Source organism: Carlito syrichta, unplaced genomic scaffold (assembly GCF_000164805.1).
Source record: "Carlito syrichta isolate Samal-C Ts95f unplaced genomic scaffold, Tarsius_syrichta-2.0.1 Scaffold301897, whole genome shotgun sequence".
NCBI classification, from domain to species: Eukaryota; Metazoa; Chordata; class Mammalia; order Primates; family Tarsiidae; genus Carlito; species Carlito syrichta.
In genome coordinates this window covers 647,050-664,332 of record NW_007245993.1, presented here as the reverse complement: position 1 = coordinate 664,332, position 17,283 = coordinate 647,050, and the positions used below count along the sequence as shown (strand labels likewise).

The 17,283-nt window shown below is 40.1% G+C and overlaps 1 protein-coding gene and 1 pseudogene across 2 annotated transcripts in view; one reads left to right on the top strand and one right to left on the bottom strand.

The window, feature by feature from the left end:
• The window catches only part of PLD5 (phospholipase D family member 5), a 115,503-nt gene that overhangs the window by 7,008 nt on the left and 91,212 nt on the right, over positions 1 to 17,283 (top strand). The window lies entirely within an intron of this gene.
• LOC103257916 lies at positions 13,140 to 13,721 on the bottom strand (annotated as a pseudogene). The gene has a single exon (XR_002481835.1). The product of XR_002481835.1 is annotated as a 60S ribosomal protein L12 pseudogene (transcript).

The following is a 17,283-nucleotide window of genomic DNA, read 5'->3' as shown; positions in this document are numbered from 1 at the left end:
CCCCCCAGCCACTGCAGCCTCGACCTGCTGGGATCCGGCGATCCTTGTGCCTCAGCCTTCCAAGTAGCTGGAACTACAGGTGTGTGCTACCATGCCTGGCTAATTTTTGGATTTATAGTAGAAATGAGGTCTCGCCAAGTTGCCGAGGCGGGTCTCAAACCCGTGGGCTCAGGCAATCCACTCACCTCAGCCTCCCAAAGTCTGGGATTACAGGCTAAGCCATCAAGCCAGGCTTTCTGTGTGTTCTTTCTATTTTTTTGACAGATCAAGTTAATTCCATGTTCTGATCTTTAAGTTCTGAGAGTCCTTCCTCAGCTAGATAAATTCTGCTTTCCATTCTTGCTGTCTTGTTATTTATTTCCTGAATGAAATTTTTTATTGCCAAAATCTCTGTTACAAGTTCTTTCAGTATTGTATCTTGTCTTTCTTGAGCTGTATTCGCTCTATCCATCCATTCCCTAATCCTTGTCATATTCTGGGGCCAGTCATTGATGACTTCCATTGTTTGGGCACCAAGATCTGATTTTTCAGGAGTTTTCTCTTTGGTTCACTTGAAATTACCTGTGATCTTCCTTTGGTTTTTCCTCATTTGTGACAGAACTCTTATTTTTCTCTTTAGTTCTGTTATTCAGTGTCAGTGGGAGAGGTTTTTCCTTCTGATGTTTGCTAGCCTTATCTGTGCTCTGGATTTGTTCTATTTTGAAATTGGCTGGTGGATGGGAAGTTTGGCTGTCTCTTGTATTTTTTCAAAGTCGAATAATATAGGGGATGGGGTTCTAGGATTCAGAAACTTCTTGCAAATTACAATGTTCAATTATTGTGGTATGTGTTCCCTGAGACCCACTCCCCACCATCACTCTATATTATGATGCAAAGCAGAAACTAGCACACACACAAAAAAACATTTAAACACACACAGACATACACACACCCCTCAAAACAAACTGGAATAACAACAAAGCGAGACAAAATAAACAACAGCAAAATAACAAGAAAAGTGAAAACACACACACACACACACACACACCTATACAAAGTGAATGGAGAAGGAAAACAGAAAGACCGGGAGAACCCTCGCACACATATTGGCATACACCTTAAACTATAAAAAATGAAAATAAAAAGACCAGAAGAACAGAAGAGCAAAAGAAAGCCAACAGCAAAACTGAAAGATGAACACTCAGTCATTCACATACACACATAAACAGAAAACAATAAAAGAAGAAAGAGACAGAAAAATAAAAGAAAAAAATTGGGGGGATGCAGCTCAAACCCTTACATACACATTCATGCAAAAAGAAAAAATGTTTAAAATTAGATAAACTAATAAACAAACAGGCAAAAAAATTTTTAAATTTTTTTTTTAAAAAACCTGCCCTCTTGTGGCAAGCTCTGTAATTGTTCCTCTAATCAGGTCTCTCCTGCAGAGTCACCTCTTTCACTCTCTTCTCAGTGTCTAGAGCAGGGAGGGAGAGGGACAGTGGAGATGGGTGAGGCTGCAGTTCTCCCCTCCCATTGTTACATGGTCAAGGAGATCTCCTCCAGTGGGGAGGTGTGGAACTATCACTTCCCCGGGTATGTGGAGATGCCCCAGCCAGGCCTACCCTGGAATGGAGTTCTTCTATTGTAACTGACATCCAGGCTCCACCTGGGTTTGTCCCTCTCAGTCGTGGCCCAGCTGTGTGGGTCTGACATTCAGAGGATTGCTGGATGAGGGGGGGTTTGGGTCAGTCCTGGACTCACCACTGATCTCTTTGGAGTCCTTCCTCATCCTTTTCTGGCCACACCCTTTGTCTCACAGCTGGATCAGGGTAGGGGGTAAGTGTCAAGTCCCTCCAAAATTTGTGCTCTGGGTCCTGATCAATCCCTGAGCAGTTGGTCCACTAGCCACAGAGATCAGGTCTGCTGCTCTGTGGAGAGCAAGCCAGAGCACCTTCATGCCCTGCCTTCAAGATGGCAGCGGCGTGCCTCTCCTGTCCTTCTCTGTGGGACTCCGCCTCTAGACTCCCTCTGTAGCCCCCGCTGCCAGTGCCCTGCCAGGCACTGAAGTGGTGAGGCAAAGCCTGGAACCAGCAGTCTCTCCTGCTGCTGTCATGAGGCAGAGCCTGGGGTGTAGTCTCTCCCCATCACTTCTTCACAGGAAAACTTTTGTCTGTTTTTTAAAAAATGGCCTTTGGCTTCTGGCACCTGGGAAGAGCCAGGGACCAAGCAGAGAAGCTGCAGCACCACCTGCTGCACCAGGGCCCTGGCCCCTTGCTAACGAGCCCCCACTTAGCCAGTCTCTCCTAGCATTTTCTTCCCAGGAAAGAGTTTATTGATTTTTTTTAACGGTGCTCAGCTTCTGCATCCCAGGAATCACTAGGGTCCAAATCCAGCATCTGCGGCACCAGTCACGCACTAGGAGAGCCCTGGCCACTAGCTCCCTAGCCCTCACTCAGTCTGCCACTCACATGCCCACTCACTCACCAGCACATAACCAAAGTCTTTCTTACACTCACTCACTCACATCAGGACTTGCATAGTCTGACTGGTTTAGTTGCCATCTTCCCGACTCTCTCAGGTACCTTTCTAAGTCATATAAATGAATTATTTACTTTAAACCTCACAGTGACCCTATGAGGTAAATACCATATTGCTTCCATTTGATAGAAAAGTAGACTTGAGTCCAGAATTAAGTTTCCATAGTAAATCTCTAAAGCCTACTCTTTCCAATATTAATTTTGATGTGCAAAATATAAATTTTGATTCTGTGTCTCCTGCTGGACGGCACTTCAAATGCACATATGAAAAATACTGATTACAACAACTTTGGCTTACTTGAAAAACAAGAAGTAAGACAATAATAGTATAAAGCCTCATTAATTTAAATTATTTAGGAGAGATTAATCTATCTTAAGAAAACTTTCAACAAAATAAAAAGAAAACTTTCAGTTAGCCTTTTGCTTTTTTGTGCTTACAAAGGATAATCAATAGGCTGGGCATGATGGCTCACACCTATAATCCCAGCATTTTGGGAGGCCAAGGTGAGAGGATTGCCTGAGCCGACGGGTTCAAGACCAGCCCAAGCAACTTAGCGAAACCTTGTCTCTACAATACATCAAAAAATTTGCCAGGCATGGCAACACATGCCTGTAGTTCCAACTACTTGGAAGGCTGAGGCAGAAGGATCCCCTGAGCCCAGACTGTCAAGGCTGTGGTGGCTGTTAGCATGCCACTGCACTCCAGCCTGGGTGAGAGGGAGAGACTCCAACTCAAAAAAAAAAAAAAAGAGAGATGATCAATAAATGTCTGCCCAGTAATTTTCAACTGTATCTCATCATAAATACATAAAATTGTCTTAAACAATATTGAGTATATGTAAATTCTGCTGCTTAGTGATTTTAACTTGAGCATAGATTACTTTTTAAATTTTTTCTAAGAAAATGCACTTCTCCACCATCAGGTTATATTTTCTCGTTATTAACTGATATAATTGATAGAGTCTAAAGTTTTGTGACTTCTATTTGAATGGAGATTTAGTGACTTTTTAATCCAAATTTTAGAGTACATTATCTTTATTTTCTTCGTTTCTTATTGCTCCTTTCCTTATGCAGACAGATATACATATATTCAAGTGTTGATTTCTCTTCTTGAGGATTATGCTTTGTCTTTGTTTCTTGTAGAAAAGTAGGTTGATCTTTTTTTAAATGTTCATTCTTTACCTACATAATCATTTACGTGGATATTATTTCCTTTTGAAATGGATCATCATTGTGAAATGTGAAATTTTCTTCACTTTAGGCATGGTAAGTTCAGAGGAAGGATAAATTGCAAATTATTTCCTATTATTCGCATGAAGAACCAAAGCAGTCTTCTGATTGTTCCTTGCTTACACATCTCAAAGAATAGCTAGCTTTCCTTCATAATATAGAGAAGACCAGAGTCGTCCACTCAGAGGAAGACGTGGGAAGCACTGAGGTTCATTTCTCTAACTCACAACCAGTTTAGCTCCTTTGCTAAGGACCAATCAGTCAGTTCCTTGTGATTTGTGTAATCTCATTCTCAGTAGGAGCTGGTGAATTGAAACCTCTTGATTTTGCCATTATATGGAGCTGATCCCTACAGATCCACCTAGAAGGGACAGCACTCTGACATAGACAGGTGGCTGCTTTGTGCTCAGCTTCTAAGCCACGTGATGAGAAGATGAATAAACAGGTTTCTCTCCTTCTGCTCAAATATATCAACAAAGTTGTACTTTTAAAAAGCTAAATGGATTAACATATTTGTTAAACTATGGAATAAGTAAAACAAAGAGATTAAAATATAAACTTATCTTATGATCCACCATAAATTCATGAATAGGAAAGCCATGAAAAAGTGCTGAGTACTCTAACCATCCTCTTACAGAGAAGGCAGGTGAATAGCCACACTCACCAGCTAATCAATGGAAACTGTCCTTGGAGGAGAGTAATCTTGGGTTGGTTGGAGAAAAGGCAGCAGACTTAAATAAAATATATACGCTGGTGAGAAAACGTTTGTTCAAGTCATCAGTGATTCCAAGCCATATGGGATCTCCCATATGGACTGCTTTTGTGGAAGTCTGCGTTCTTCTGTTGGTTGTAAATTTAACAGCAGGTTAAACTCCCCAGGGGGATCAGAGAAGTGGTAGGAGAGATGAGGGAAGAAATCTTTTCCAAAAGGCTAGTATTTATGTGCCAGGCACTGTACTAACAGCTTTATAGGTATGTTTTTATGTGATGGCAACCTAAGGATAGATAATGTTTCTATCTTTCTGATAAAGATAATATTGGGGGTGGGGAGGGGAAAAAATAGATCCTATTGCTGCTCTTCTCTCTGCAAAACAACAAAACACTTTCTAACCTATGTAAGAATTAAGCATTTGGAGAGGATTCTCCTTTTCTTGAGATTGACACTCAAGTTTGGCAGAGTCCGCATCTTTCATTTCATTCCTAGCAATTTTGGACTCAGATACAAATTAACTCAAAGCTGCCATTCTCATTTTTCTGCTGTAAAACCAAACTCTTAACAATTAAAATCAATCACATTTTTATTCTTTTAGCAACCTTTCCTTTTATCCTCTTTGATGAGGGTGGAGTAGAGACATAAGCAAGCAGAGTTTAAAACTTTTATGCGTGAGCATTTAATATTCTGTTCTCTTCCCTGCATTTGTTTGTCAACTGCCAGCCTACTCAAAACTACTTTTTTATCAACATCCATCCCTTCTCCTTCTCCTCCTACCCCTCCACATCTGTGCACAGATTCTGTCTCCTGCCTGGCCCTCCTTTTCCGCATAGCTCTGGGTATTTGGGATCATCTGTCTTATGTGAGTGCTCCTTTTAACTGTGCTTGACTATGGGGAACTTTTTCTTGGTCTACCCTAGTGTGATATAAAACATTGCCCAGCAGGACCCATGCATTAGAGCCGATTTTAGTTTGAGGAAAGTTGAATGCGAGGCTTACAATGGCATGAAGAGTTAGAATACATTTCCCAGTTGTCAGATTCAACCTATGTCATCAACTTTAGGTCTTGTGAAATTTTCCAGTGAAATAAATGATTATTGCAGTTAACTGTTGCCTTAAATCTACAGTAAGTAGGAGAAATAATAAAGCTGCTATAATAACAGCTTTAATTGATTGAGGGCTTTCTCTGTGCTTGACATTTTTCTAAGCATGTAAAGGGTTCAGTTCCAGATTTCCTCAATAAAGTGAATATCACAATAAAGTGAGCCACACAAATGTTCTGGCTTCCCAGTGCATATAAAATTTATGTTTATACTATACTACAATTTATTAAGTGCTAGTTATGTCTAAAAATGTATCTACCTTAATTTTAAAATTCTTTATTTCTAAAAAATGAGAATCATCTGAGCCTTCAGCGAGTTGTCATCTTTTTGCTGGTGGAGGGTCTTACCTCTATGTTGATGGTTGTTGACTGGCTAGGGTGGTGGTTGCTGAAGGTTAGGGGTGCCTGCAACAATTTCTTAAAATAAAACAATAAAGGGCTCTACACTGATTGACTCTTCCTTGCATGAAAGATTTCTCTGTAGCATGTGATGCTTTTAGATAGCATTTTACCCATGGCAGAATTTCTTGCAAAATTGGAGCCAATCCCCTCAAACCCTGCTGTTGCTATATCAACTAAGCTTATGTAATATTCGAAATCCTTTGTTGCCATTTCAGCAATGTTCATAGCATCTTTATTAGGAGTAAATTCCATTTCAAGAAACCACTTTCTTTGTCAACCATAAGAAACAATATCTCAAACCCCATTTCAAAGTGTTACAAATATAAAATGTTGTTGTTTTGCAAAAAAAAAAAAAAAGAAACAACATCTCGTCTGTGTTTTATCATGAGATAGCAGTAACACAATCCCATCTTCAAGCTGCACTTCTAATTCTAGTTCTCTTGCTATTTCCACCCTATCTTTAGTGACTTCTTCTGTTGAAATCTTGAACCCCTCAAAGTCATTCATGAGGGATGGAATCAACTTCTTCCTAACTCCAGTTAATGATGTTTAGACCTCCTTCCATGAATCACATATGTTCTTAATGACATTTAGAATGATGAAGTATATCCAGAAGGTTTTCAATTTTCTTTGCCCAGATTAATCAGAGGAATAACAATCTATGGCAGCTTTAGCCTTACAAATTTTGTTGTTGTTGTTTTGAGTCCGTCTCATTCTGTTGCCCAAGCTGAAATGTAGTGACACTATCAGAGCTCACCACAGCCTAGACCTTCTGGGCTCAGGTGATCCTTCTGCTTCAGCCTCCTAAGAAGCTAGAACTACAGGTGGATGGCTATTTTTTTAATTATTATTATTTTTGTAGAAACAGGGTTTCACTATGGTGCTCAAACAATCCTCCTGCCTCAGTCTTCCAAGCAAAACATATTTCTTAAATAATAAGACTTAACCTGGGCAACATAGTAAGACGCAATCTCTATTTTAAAAAAAATTAGCCAGGCTGATGGCACCCATCGATCGCCCCAGTTACACAAGAGACTGAGGCAGGAGGTCAAGGCTGCAATGAGCTATTATTGTACCACTGCACTCCAGCCTGGGTGACAGAGTGAGACTCTGTCTCCAAAGTAATAATAAAAATAATAATACTTGAAAATCAAAATTACTTCTTGATCCATGGACTGAAGAATGGCTATTGGGTTAGTAGGCATGAAAACAACTTTAATCTCCTTGTACATCTCCATCAGAGCTCTTGGGTGACCAAATGCATAGTCAGTGAGCAGCAATGTTTTGAAAGAAATATGTGTTTCTGAGCAGTAGATCTTAACAGTGGGCTTAAAATATTCAGTGAGCCATGCTGTAAACAGATATACTGTTGTCCATGTTTTGCTACTCCATTTATAGAACACAGAGTAGATGTAGCATAATTCTTAAGAAACTTGGAATTTTCTGAATAATTGAACATTGGTGTCGACTTAAAGTCACCAGCTGCATTAGTCCATAATTAGATGAGCAGCCTGTTTTTTGAAGCTTTCCAGCCAAGCATTGACTTCTCTCTAGCTATGAAAGTCCTTGATGGTGTCTTCTTCCAATAGAAGGATGTTTTGTTTATTTTGAAAATCTTTTGTTTATTGTAGCCACCTTCATCAATAATCTTAGCTAGCTCATCTAGATAAATTGATGCAGCTTCTACATCAGCACTTGCTGCTTCATTTTGCTCTTTTGTGTTATAAAGACAGCTGCTTTACCTCATGAGCTAACCTTTGCTAGCCCCAACATTTTCTTCTCAGCTTCTTACTCTCTCACTTAAAGGAAAGTTGCAGCTGGTTTGGTCTTCTATCCAGACCAATCAAACTTTCTCCATATCAACAATAAGACTGTTTCACTTTCTTACCATTCATGTGTTCACTGAATTAGCACTTTTAATTTTCTTCAAGAACTTTTCCTTTGCATTTACAATTTGGCTAACTGGCACAAGAAGTCTAGCTTTCAGTCAGTCTTATCTTTAGACCTGCCTTACTCACAAAGCTTAGTCATTTCTATCTTTTAATTTCAAGTAAGAGATGTGCAACTCTTCCTTTCACTTGAACATGTAGCAACCACTGTAGGGTTATTAATTTACCTAATTTCAGTATTGTTGTATCTGAGGGAATAGGGAGAAGACCTGAGGAAATGGAGAACAATGAGAGTCAGCAGAGCAGTCAGAATACACACAACATTCATGGATTAAGTTCACCAACATACAAAACATTCATGGATTAAGTTCTTACATATGGTTGAGGTTTATGGTACCCCAAAACAATTACATTAGTAACATCAAGGTCACTGGTTACAGATCACCTAACAGATATAATAAAAATGAAAATGTTTGAAATACTGCGAGAATTATCAGAATGTGGCACAGAAACACAACGTGAGCATATGGTGTTGGAAAATGATGCTGATAGACTTGTTCAACACAGGATTGCCACAAACTTCCAATTTGCAGAAAAAAAGAAAAATGCAATATCTGAAAAGCATGTGAAAGCACAGCTCACTAAACCAATGTGTGCCTGTATATTTCTCACCCTCGATCAGGGCTCCCCTAGAATTGTTGGCAGCGAGAGTCCTGTGGGAAGAAAGAGAACTCCAACACGGGCCTTCCACACAGGGGTCTGGATTTGTGAATCTCGGGAGCTCCTAAAACACCGTGGAGAAAAGGAAAAATACAGCACTAACAGAACAAACAAAAGACTAACCAGTGTGGGAAGCTGAATGAAAAGGGCACAGCAGTCCTCAAACCTCAGGGCTCTGGAGGCGTGATGCTCAAATAGAAGAATCTGGGAAGGAAAACATGAAAATCATGTTTTTAGAGAAAGTTACATTTATACGTTTTTAAACAAATCCTCTTAAATGAACTATTAGACCAGAAATGAAGGTGAGATTTAATAGATCCATTGTTCACAAAAATCTGGCCTCTCTAGAGAGGGGAGATCTTTAAATAGTGTACTTTAATATAGTTAGAACAAATGGGAATAGGCCTATTTAGACTCTGCTAATGTGTATTTTATTTTAGTCCACCTTTATTGTGCAAAGAACTAAAAAGCTTTTGGGGTGCAAGCACACAGGGGTGTACAATGCTGGTGATCAAATAATGTAGCAACCCTGGGTGGGCTGACACAGTAACTTAGCAACCTACCCAGACATTTCTCCTGTAACTTGGGCAGAGAGAAAACACTGACCAGTCAGCCCAGGGTCAGCTTGTTATCTGGAATCATTGATGCATTTAATCTTAGAATACGAAATTAAGCAGTGTGGTGTTTTCCAAAGTGTGTTCTATGAAATTCTATTTCAGTGAGATTGTCATGGTCATGACCTGAGAAAAGGAGTCTACATTGCCTAAGAATGAGATACCACAGGTTTCACTGAAATGACTTTCTTTAGCTTCTCAGAGCCTTTAATATGCTAATATGCTTTGTGACTTTCTAAGAGGGTAGAGAGTATGCAGTATTATCAAACAAACTTGGTTGGCCATGAAATATTTTTCATGAATAATTTCATGGATCAAGGGTTCCTTGAGGCCTATTTATTTTCACAAATGCTGATCTGAGTTCATCTCTCCCTGTTCTCAGATGCATATACTGAGGCAGGAGTGGGGAGTAGAGGTAAGGGTCAACCTGCTGGATCACTTACCCATGGTCCCTCATCCCTTTAAATTAGCATGGAAACTATCAGGTTTCAGAACTCTTAGGTTAATGCTTTTTCATCACAACATAGCTACCTTAAGAAAAATATGTGATTCAGCGCTGATAACTATAGGGTTCTTTCTGTGTCCTTAGCAACAAACCAACTGGACAATTGACAAGTCAGGGCTTGGTCTCATGTGGTAAATACCATCAACAGATATTTATTGTATATATGCTGTATCCAGAGAACTGTACTAATCATGACAAGAGTGTTTGAGAAAACAATAAAAGCCTGCAAAAAGTTTACAATCCAGTTTGGAAAACAATCTTCAAGCACTCTTTAAAGTGAATATGAGCATATAAGATATGTGCCCAACAGGACCAGAGACATAATTTGGGAGACCTAGTGCAAAACGAAAAGGCGAGGCCTCTTGTTAAAATATTTTAGGGAATACCAAGATGACAACAGCAGAGCATAAAGTCAAGCATGGGGTCCTTCTGAGCAAAGAACCCTGAGCCTCTATACCAGTCACATGCCCATGAAACTGGTCCTGGTGCTAAATGAGTGCTGCTGACAATAAATAGTCTGGGAAAAAATCCCCAAAGACTAAAAGTGAGGGTCACAATTGTTACCAAGAAAAGGGGTTCACTGTACGAAAAGCCAATGCTGTGATACCAGGTTCTTGAGAAAAGAAAATTTTTTATTGTCAAGTTGACTATCAGGGAGACAGGAATCCAGCTCAAATCTGTTTTCTTGTGTTAGCTTTAAGGCAGTAATTTTATTTCAAAAGGTTTAGGGGTTGATTCTGAGATTAGTTGGTTAGTGAAAGTAAAAGGGAGGTCTGGAAAGTCCCTGGACATGTACAGTAACACCTCTTCATTACACTTCATGGATCACATGTACAAATTCAGGGGAAGTTAGTATGAAATATGTGGTGGAAATTTGGGCTGTGATGTCGGCAAGCTCATTCTGCACAAACTCCAGTCGGCCATATTGGTTCCAACTGATTTCAGTCCGTTATTTTGTCTCATAAGCAGAGGAAGTTTCAGTGTTTCAGCAAGTTGTTTCTTTTCTGCTATCCTGCAAACTCAAGAATTTCTGTTAGTTACTGGCTTCTTTAATGGTTTAGAACATGGTTTCACAGTAAGAATATGGGATCTGAGCAGAGCCTTAAGTGATAAGTATGAATGAGCTAAAGGAAGAAAGGTATTCTAAGCAGAGGATTAGCATGAGCAAAGACATGGAGTTGGAAACAAGCATGAGGTGCTGAAAGATTGGTGAGCAGCTTCTTGCGGGAGCAAGACTATCCAACCGGAAAGTCTTGGAACATAAAACTGGGAAAGGCAAAAATAAGCTTGGAAAGGATGTAAGTGACCAGGGTAGGATGTGGATTCAGTCCTGCAGGCCAAAGGGGAACCACTGAAGACCTGTAATCACAGTCAGGATCTGACCCACCTGAAACAAATCTAGAGAAGTATACAGGTGAGGAGTGGGGAGACAACCTATGATCATGATTAAAGAGAAAAGGGACAGGGCTGAATTATGAGAAGGTGAAGGTTAGTTTCATGAATCAACTTGACTGGGCTATGGTGCCCACTTGTTTAGCCAAACATGGGTCTAGATGTCGAGGTATTTTCTAGATGTGATTCACATTTAAGGTAGTAGATTTAGAGTAAAGCAGATTCTCCTCCATAATGTGAGTGGGTTTCTCCTAATCAGTTGAAGTGGGATTTCCCAGAAAAGATGGAATTCTCCTCAACTCTGCCTGAGTTTCTAGTCTGCTTGGTCTGTCCTGCAGATTTTGGACTTGCCAGCCCCCACAACTGTGTGAGTCAGTTCCTTAAAATAAATCTCTCTATATATGTGTGTGTGTGTGTGTGCGTGTGTGTGTGTGATTTTTATATATGTATACATAATTTATATGCATACATACAATTGATCCTTGTACAACATGAGTTTGAACTGCATGGGTCCACTTATATGCAGTTTTTTTTTTTCAATAAAAGTTACACCAAGTGTGCCTGCCTCTCCTACCCTCCCTCCCATCTCCTCCACCTCTTCTGCCTCTGCCACCCCTAAGACAGCAAGACCAATCCCTCCTCTTCTTCCTCCTCCTCAGCTTACTCAATGTGAAGATGACTGGGATGAAGACCTTTATGATGGCTTGCTTCCATTTAATAATGAAGAAATATATTATCTCTTCCTTATTATTTTCTTAATAGTATTTTATTTCCTCTAGCTTGTTTTATTACAAGAATACAGTATAAATACATATACGAAATATGTGCTAATCAACTATTTATATTAGGGAATTAGCTTCTAATCAACAGTAGGCTATTAGTAGTTACATTTGGGGGGAGTCAAAAGTTATACACAGATTTTTGACTGCAGAGGGATCAGTTTCCCAATCCCCACTTTGCTCAAGGGTCATCAACTATATTTATGTATATGTGTTCCATTAGTTCCGTTTCTCTGGAGAACCCTGTCTAATACAGATGATGACTGTGATAACTGGAAGGAAGATGTGACAGGAGAGACCTGGCAGAGCTGCATCACAGTGAGGATCGAGCCAGAGGAAGCAGGCAGCACTGTTTCCAGCATCTAGAGCTGAGCCAGCTGGGAGAAGGACCATGCTGTCAACAGAAACAGAGAATGTCAGGAGGTAGGGGTAGTTCTGAGGTCCAGTGGAGAGCTGGAGAAGCAGCAAAGAGATTGACTGATGTGGCTGCTTTTTATCGAATAACTCAAGCATCTGAGTAGTGATAGTTCTTTATTGACCCTAAAGCTACTGATTTAATCATATCTGCTATTTCTGACAATAACCATTGGGTGGGATATTGACGAAAGTCAAAATCCCTCTGTCTCACCAAGCCCAGTCACTTCTTTCAAGTCTCCCTGCAGATTGAGGTCGTAGCCTGACAGAGCACTAAGGCTTAAAGTGTCAAATTTTCTCTTCTTGTCCTCTATTCTTTCAATGAAAAGAACAAAGGACTGAGGTAGAGTTTTGAAGACCCAGTGTGCATGCCAGTGGGTAAGAGGATGGTCAGTGTTGTATAGCCCATCTGTTATTCCTGTTCAGTGCTAGTACTGAGCTGAAATTTTTCTCAGAATTTATGTTTTGAAAGACATATTTTATAAAGCTCCTAGAGAAGGGTTACACTGGTAACAGGCAACCAGATATCAGAACCAAAATGAAAATGAAGCCAAGCCAAGCCAATTGAACTGCAAATACAAAGAGAATAATTAATATTCCTTAGGAAACATGCAATGAGGGAAAACAAATGATTAATCCTCCCTGTATTGATTTAGAAGATTACCTGGCCTGTTCAGAAAGGTCATTGTTGTTTGCATATGCATCTCAAAATAAATGAGAGGGTGGAAGTCTCTACTTTTTTTTTTTTTGCACAATATATATTTTAGCAGACTGCATTGTTAATAACAAAGTCATGCATATTTTCTTAAATTTTTTTTTTTAGTTGTCAAATGGCTTTTTATTGAAATATATTTCCTTTTTGCTTCTTAACTAGCGGGGCGTTCCACCGCGCCACTATTGATGTCATTTATGATGTCATGGGGGTGGCGGCCATCAACATTGCAGCCCACAGACTGAGCAGTCCCCAGGATCTCTTTAATGGTTCCAGAGAGTTCTCTAGCTAGAGACTGGTGTCGCATTTGTCGGGCAATGTTGACAATCTCATCAAAAGTGATGTTCCTACTGTGTTTAATGTTCTTCTGTTTCTTTCTGTCTCTCGGTGGTTCCTTGAGGTCTTTGATGATCAGGGCAGAGGCAGAAGTTACCACCTCAATCTGGGCCTGTCTGTTCTGAATGGTCAGTTTCACTGTAATCCTAAGACCTTTCCAGTCACCGGTTGCCTTGGTGATGTCATCACCAATCTTTTTTGGAGACAGACCCAGGGGGCCGATCTTGGGGGCCAGCGCAGACGTGGCGCCAACCTCGCCCCCGGTGCACCTCAGGTACACGACTTTGATCTCGTTGGGGTTGAACTTGGGCGGCATCGTGGAGGCGGCTGATGTTGGATGAACCCGGATTCGGGACGACCAAAGAAAGTTGCACCTGAGCCTCCGCCGAGCCAAAAACCGAAAGCTTCTTAAATTTTTAGAGTGACAATTTGACGAAAAAATATTAAAAAGAGACATCAATTGGAAATCTTCTTTCCTAGTCTCCCAAAGTCTCCAGTTTATTGTCTATGGTAGTCGCAATTTACACGATTACGAGAAGAAATAAGAGCATCATCTAACCTCTCATGCTTGCCTTTCCTAAGATGAGATTTAGTCAATAGGTCATTCCCAAGTGAAATTTGTTTCCAAGGTTTTTCCATATTTGTCCCTCCAACCCCTGACTTTCTGATTATGTTCGAAATGATAGTCTGAGACTTCCTTATGTGACATGTCTCAAAACTCTATCTTGGTTACTTTTTTTTTCGAGATATAGTCCATTTGGTTAAATTTCATCTTAAAATATAACCCAAAATTCAAATTCAAACTTTGAAAATAGTTTCCTCATGGTGAACTTTTACATCTAGTCACATAGATACTATACTTTTGAAAGCAGAAGCTAAGTGTAGATCCTTCTGTTTTGACAGCCTTATTATTGTTGTTGACTGTTACTAAGCTCTTTGTTTGGGAATATAACATAGTCGTTAGAGTTAGATAGAACTGAAATTGATTTTTTTCTACCCCTTATAGTTATATGGCCCTGGGCAAGTTATTTCACTTCCCCAAGTTCCATTCATTCATCTCTACAGCTAGGCTGATAATACTGACCTCATGCAATTGTTAGAGAAAGCAAATGGGTTGCTAAAATGCACCTAGCACCATAACTGGAGCATGGTTACTGCTCAATACATTGTAGCCATTAGACTTGATGACTAGGAAACTTTCTCTTTCCTTAATGAGTTGTCTAGATCAACAGATTAAGGGAATGTTAGCAGTGCTCATGTTTACTTTTACAAAAATTTCATAAATCTTCCAAGTTTGCCCACGAGCACTTGGCATGGTTAACAGTCCAGCGAGATAGACACTGGCACCCATGGGGTTTGGACTAGTAGCTATATCCCTTTAAAGGGGATTCTTTAATGTCTTGCTATAGAGTTTTATTTTACATCCTGTAGATAGAGAAGAAGTTCAACATCTAAATCTTGCTTTTCAAGGTTATTACTAATGGTATACCTAGAAAACAATGGACCAAATTTATAAGTGACATAAATCTGAGAGAGCTAAAATTTGTGGGGTTTTTTATTTTTAATTTTAAAAATGTGAACTGCAATTCAGGGTTAAGTATACAAATGTTCATTACGCAGTATCCTTGTTGATGAGGTGTGCGCTACCCCTTCCCCCGGCAGAATCCCACTACTGCCAATCTCATCCCCCCATTAATGCCAATCTTTTTCTTATAGTATTACGATAATTGTTCAAGGTCCACTTATGAGTGAGAACACGTGATACTCAGTTCTTTGTTTCTCAATAGATTGTTCAGTATTATAGACTCTAAGTCCATCCAAATTGCCGTGAAATTCATAATTTTAATCTTCTTTATGGCTGCATAGCATTCCATCATGTAGATGTACATTTTTTTAAATCTAGCCTTCTTTCGATGGGCAACACAGTTGGTTCCATATTTTTGCTATTGTGAACAATGCTGCAATAAACATGTGTGTGCAGTTATCTTTTTCATAGAGTGATTTGAGTTCCTCCAGGTATATTCCCAGTAGGGGGACTGTGGGGTCATATGGAAGGTCGATTTTTAGACCTTTTAGGAATCGCCAAACTGTTTTCCACAGAGGTTGTACTTTACACTCCCACCAACAGTATAGAAGTGTTCCCTTTTCCCCACTTCCTTTCCAGCATCTGTTGTTTTTCGAGTTATTGATGATGGCTATCCTGACTAGAGTTAGGTGGTATCTTAGTGTGATTTTAATTTCTATTTCTCTGATGACTAGTGAGGCTGAACATTTTTTCATGTGTCTGTTGGCTGCTCGGATGTCTTCTTTTGAGAAGTGCCTATTCATATCTCCTGCCCACTTTGTAACGGGGCTGTAAAACTAGTTTTTTAAAAATAAGACTTAAAGAGATTTCAATAAGTTAGTCAGACCAATGCTAACTAGAGGAAAGTGAACAGAGGTGTGAAAATAAATGAAAACCATATATATGAGAAGAAACAAAGGCTATTTATTCAGAGCTTGCTATAGCAAGGGAGTCAGCCACCATAGCATCACTCAAGTCAGCCACCATCACTTAAAGGCAGGCAGAGTAGTGGGAAAACTTCACAGTGGACAAAAAGGAAGGCTCCAGGTGTGCTCTAATTGGAAGCTGCTGGATGGAGTGCCTGTAGGCAAGCTAACTCGAAGCGGATGTCCTATGTTCTTGATGAGAACATGTTTGGCTTTTTCTGGTTGGTCCTAAGTTGGAAGCAGGAGCAAAAATGAGGGCAACTGGCAGTTATTAATCAAGTCTTGGCCCTTTGGGGGTGATTGTTACGTGGGTTATTGTTTGGCTCCCTGAGATGTTTGCTCCAGATAATAGGTTGGCTTTCTAGGCTGGTTGCTGCAGGTTGTGGGTCAGAGTTGTATTTTTATATACGATCTAGTTATTTTTCATTTATATATTCAGTCTCTCATGGGTAAACAAAGTCCTCTTCTTAAGCCCCTTACATCACCTGCCTCCCCACAGACTGGTTTTAGAATCCCAGCCAGGTGTCTGGGAGCTCATATTGAGAATGAGGAGAGAGTATCACCTGACTATGTGTTAATTGCATGAAATCTCAGTGTCTAGCATGTGTTAGATGCTTGAAAATGTGTTATTGAATGAAGGCATGAATTAACAAATTAATGTGCTCAGTAACCAGGGAATTCCTTTTTTTTTTGAGTTGGAGTCTCACTCTTGTCGCCCAGGCTGGAGTGCAATGGCATACTCATGACCACTGCAGCCTCAACCTACTGGACTTAGGCAACCCTTCCACCTCAGCCTTCCAAGTAGCTGGAACTGCAGATGCACGCCACCAGGCCTGGCTAGTTTTTGTGATTTTTATTGTAGAGATAAGGTCTTGCCAAGTTGCCCAGGCTGCTCTCGAACCCTCAGGCTCAGGCAATCCTTTTGCCTCGGCCTCCCAAAGTGCTGGGATTACAGACTGAGCCATCATGCCCAGCCTCCATGGAATTCTTAAAGCCTTACCTTATGAGAACTAGAATTAAATATTAAAAATAATAAGACAAAGGATTTTCATCGAGGTAAACAATAATTTTCTGATCCTAAAGTCATCCAGTGATGGACAGGCGAGCCTTGTGAGAGAGTTAGTTCCCTGTCACAGGCATATGTTGGATGGTTCCCTCCCTCAGAGTCAGTGGATGAACAATTCTGGGAACTGAAAATGGTTTAGCATTTCTGAACCTCATGTTTAAGGTCAGGAAAAATGGTAAGAATTAAAGTAACTGTGGGTTCTTCATCAGAGCTTACACATTGTAAGCTTAATAAATGTGAGCTAACATCATTGTCATTATCATTATTATTATGATGATTATTCACAATCCACTAGCACATGTCAGGGAGGAATTTGAACCCCTCTGCTTTCCCACCTTTTCTTTTTTTTTTGAGTTGGAGTTTCACTCTGTCACCCAAACTGGAGTGCAGTGGCCGCTCCC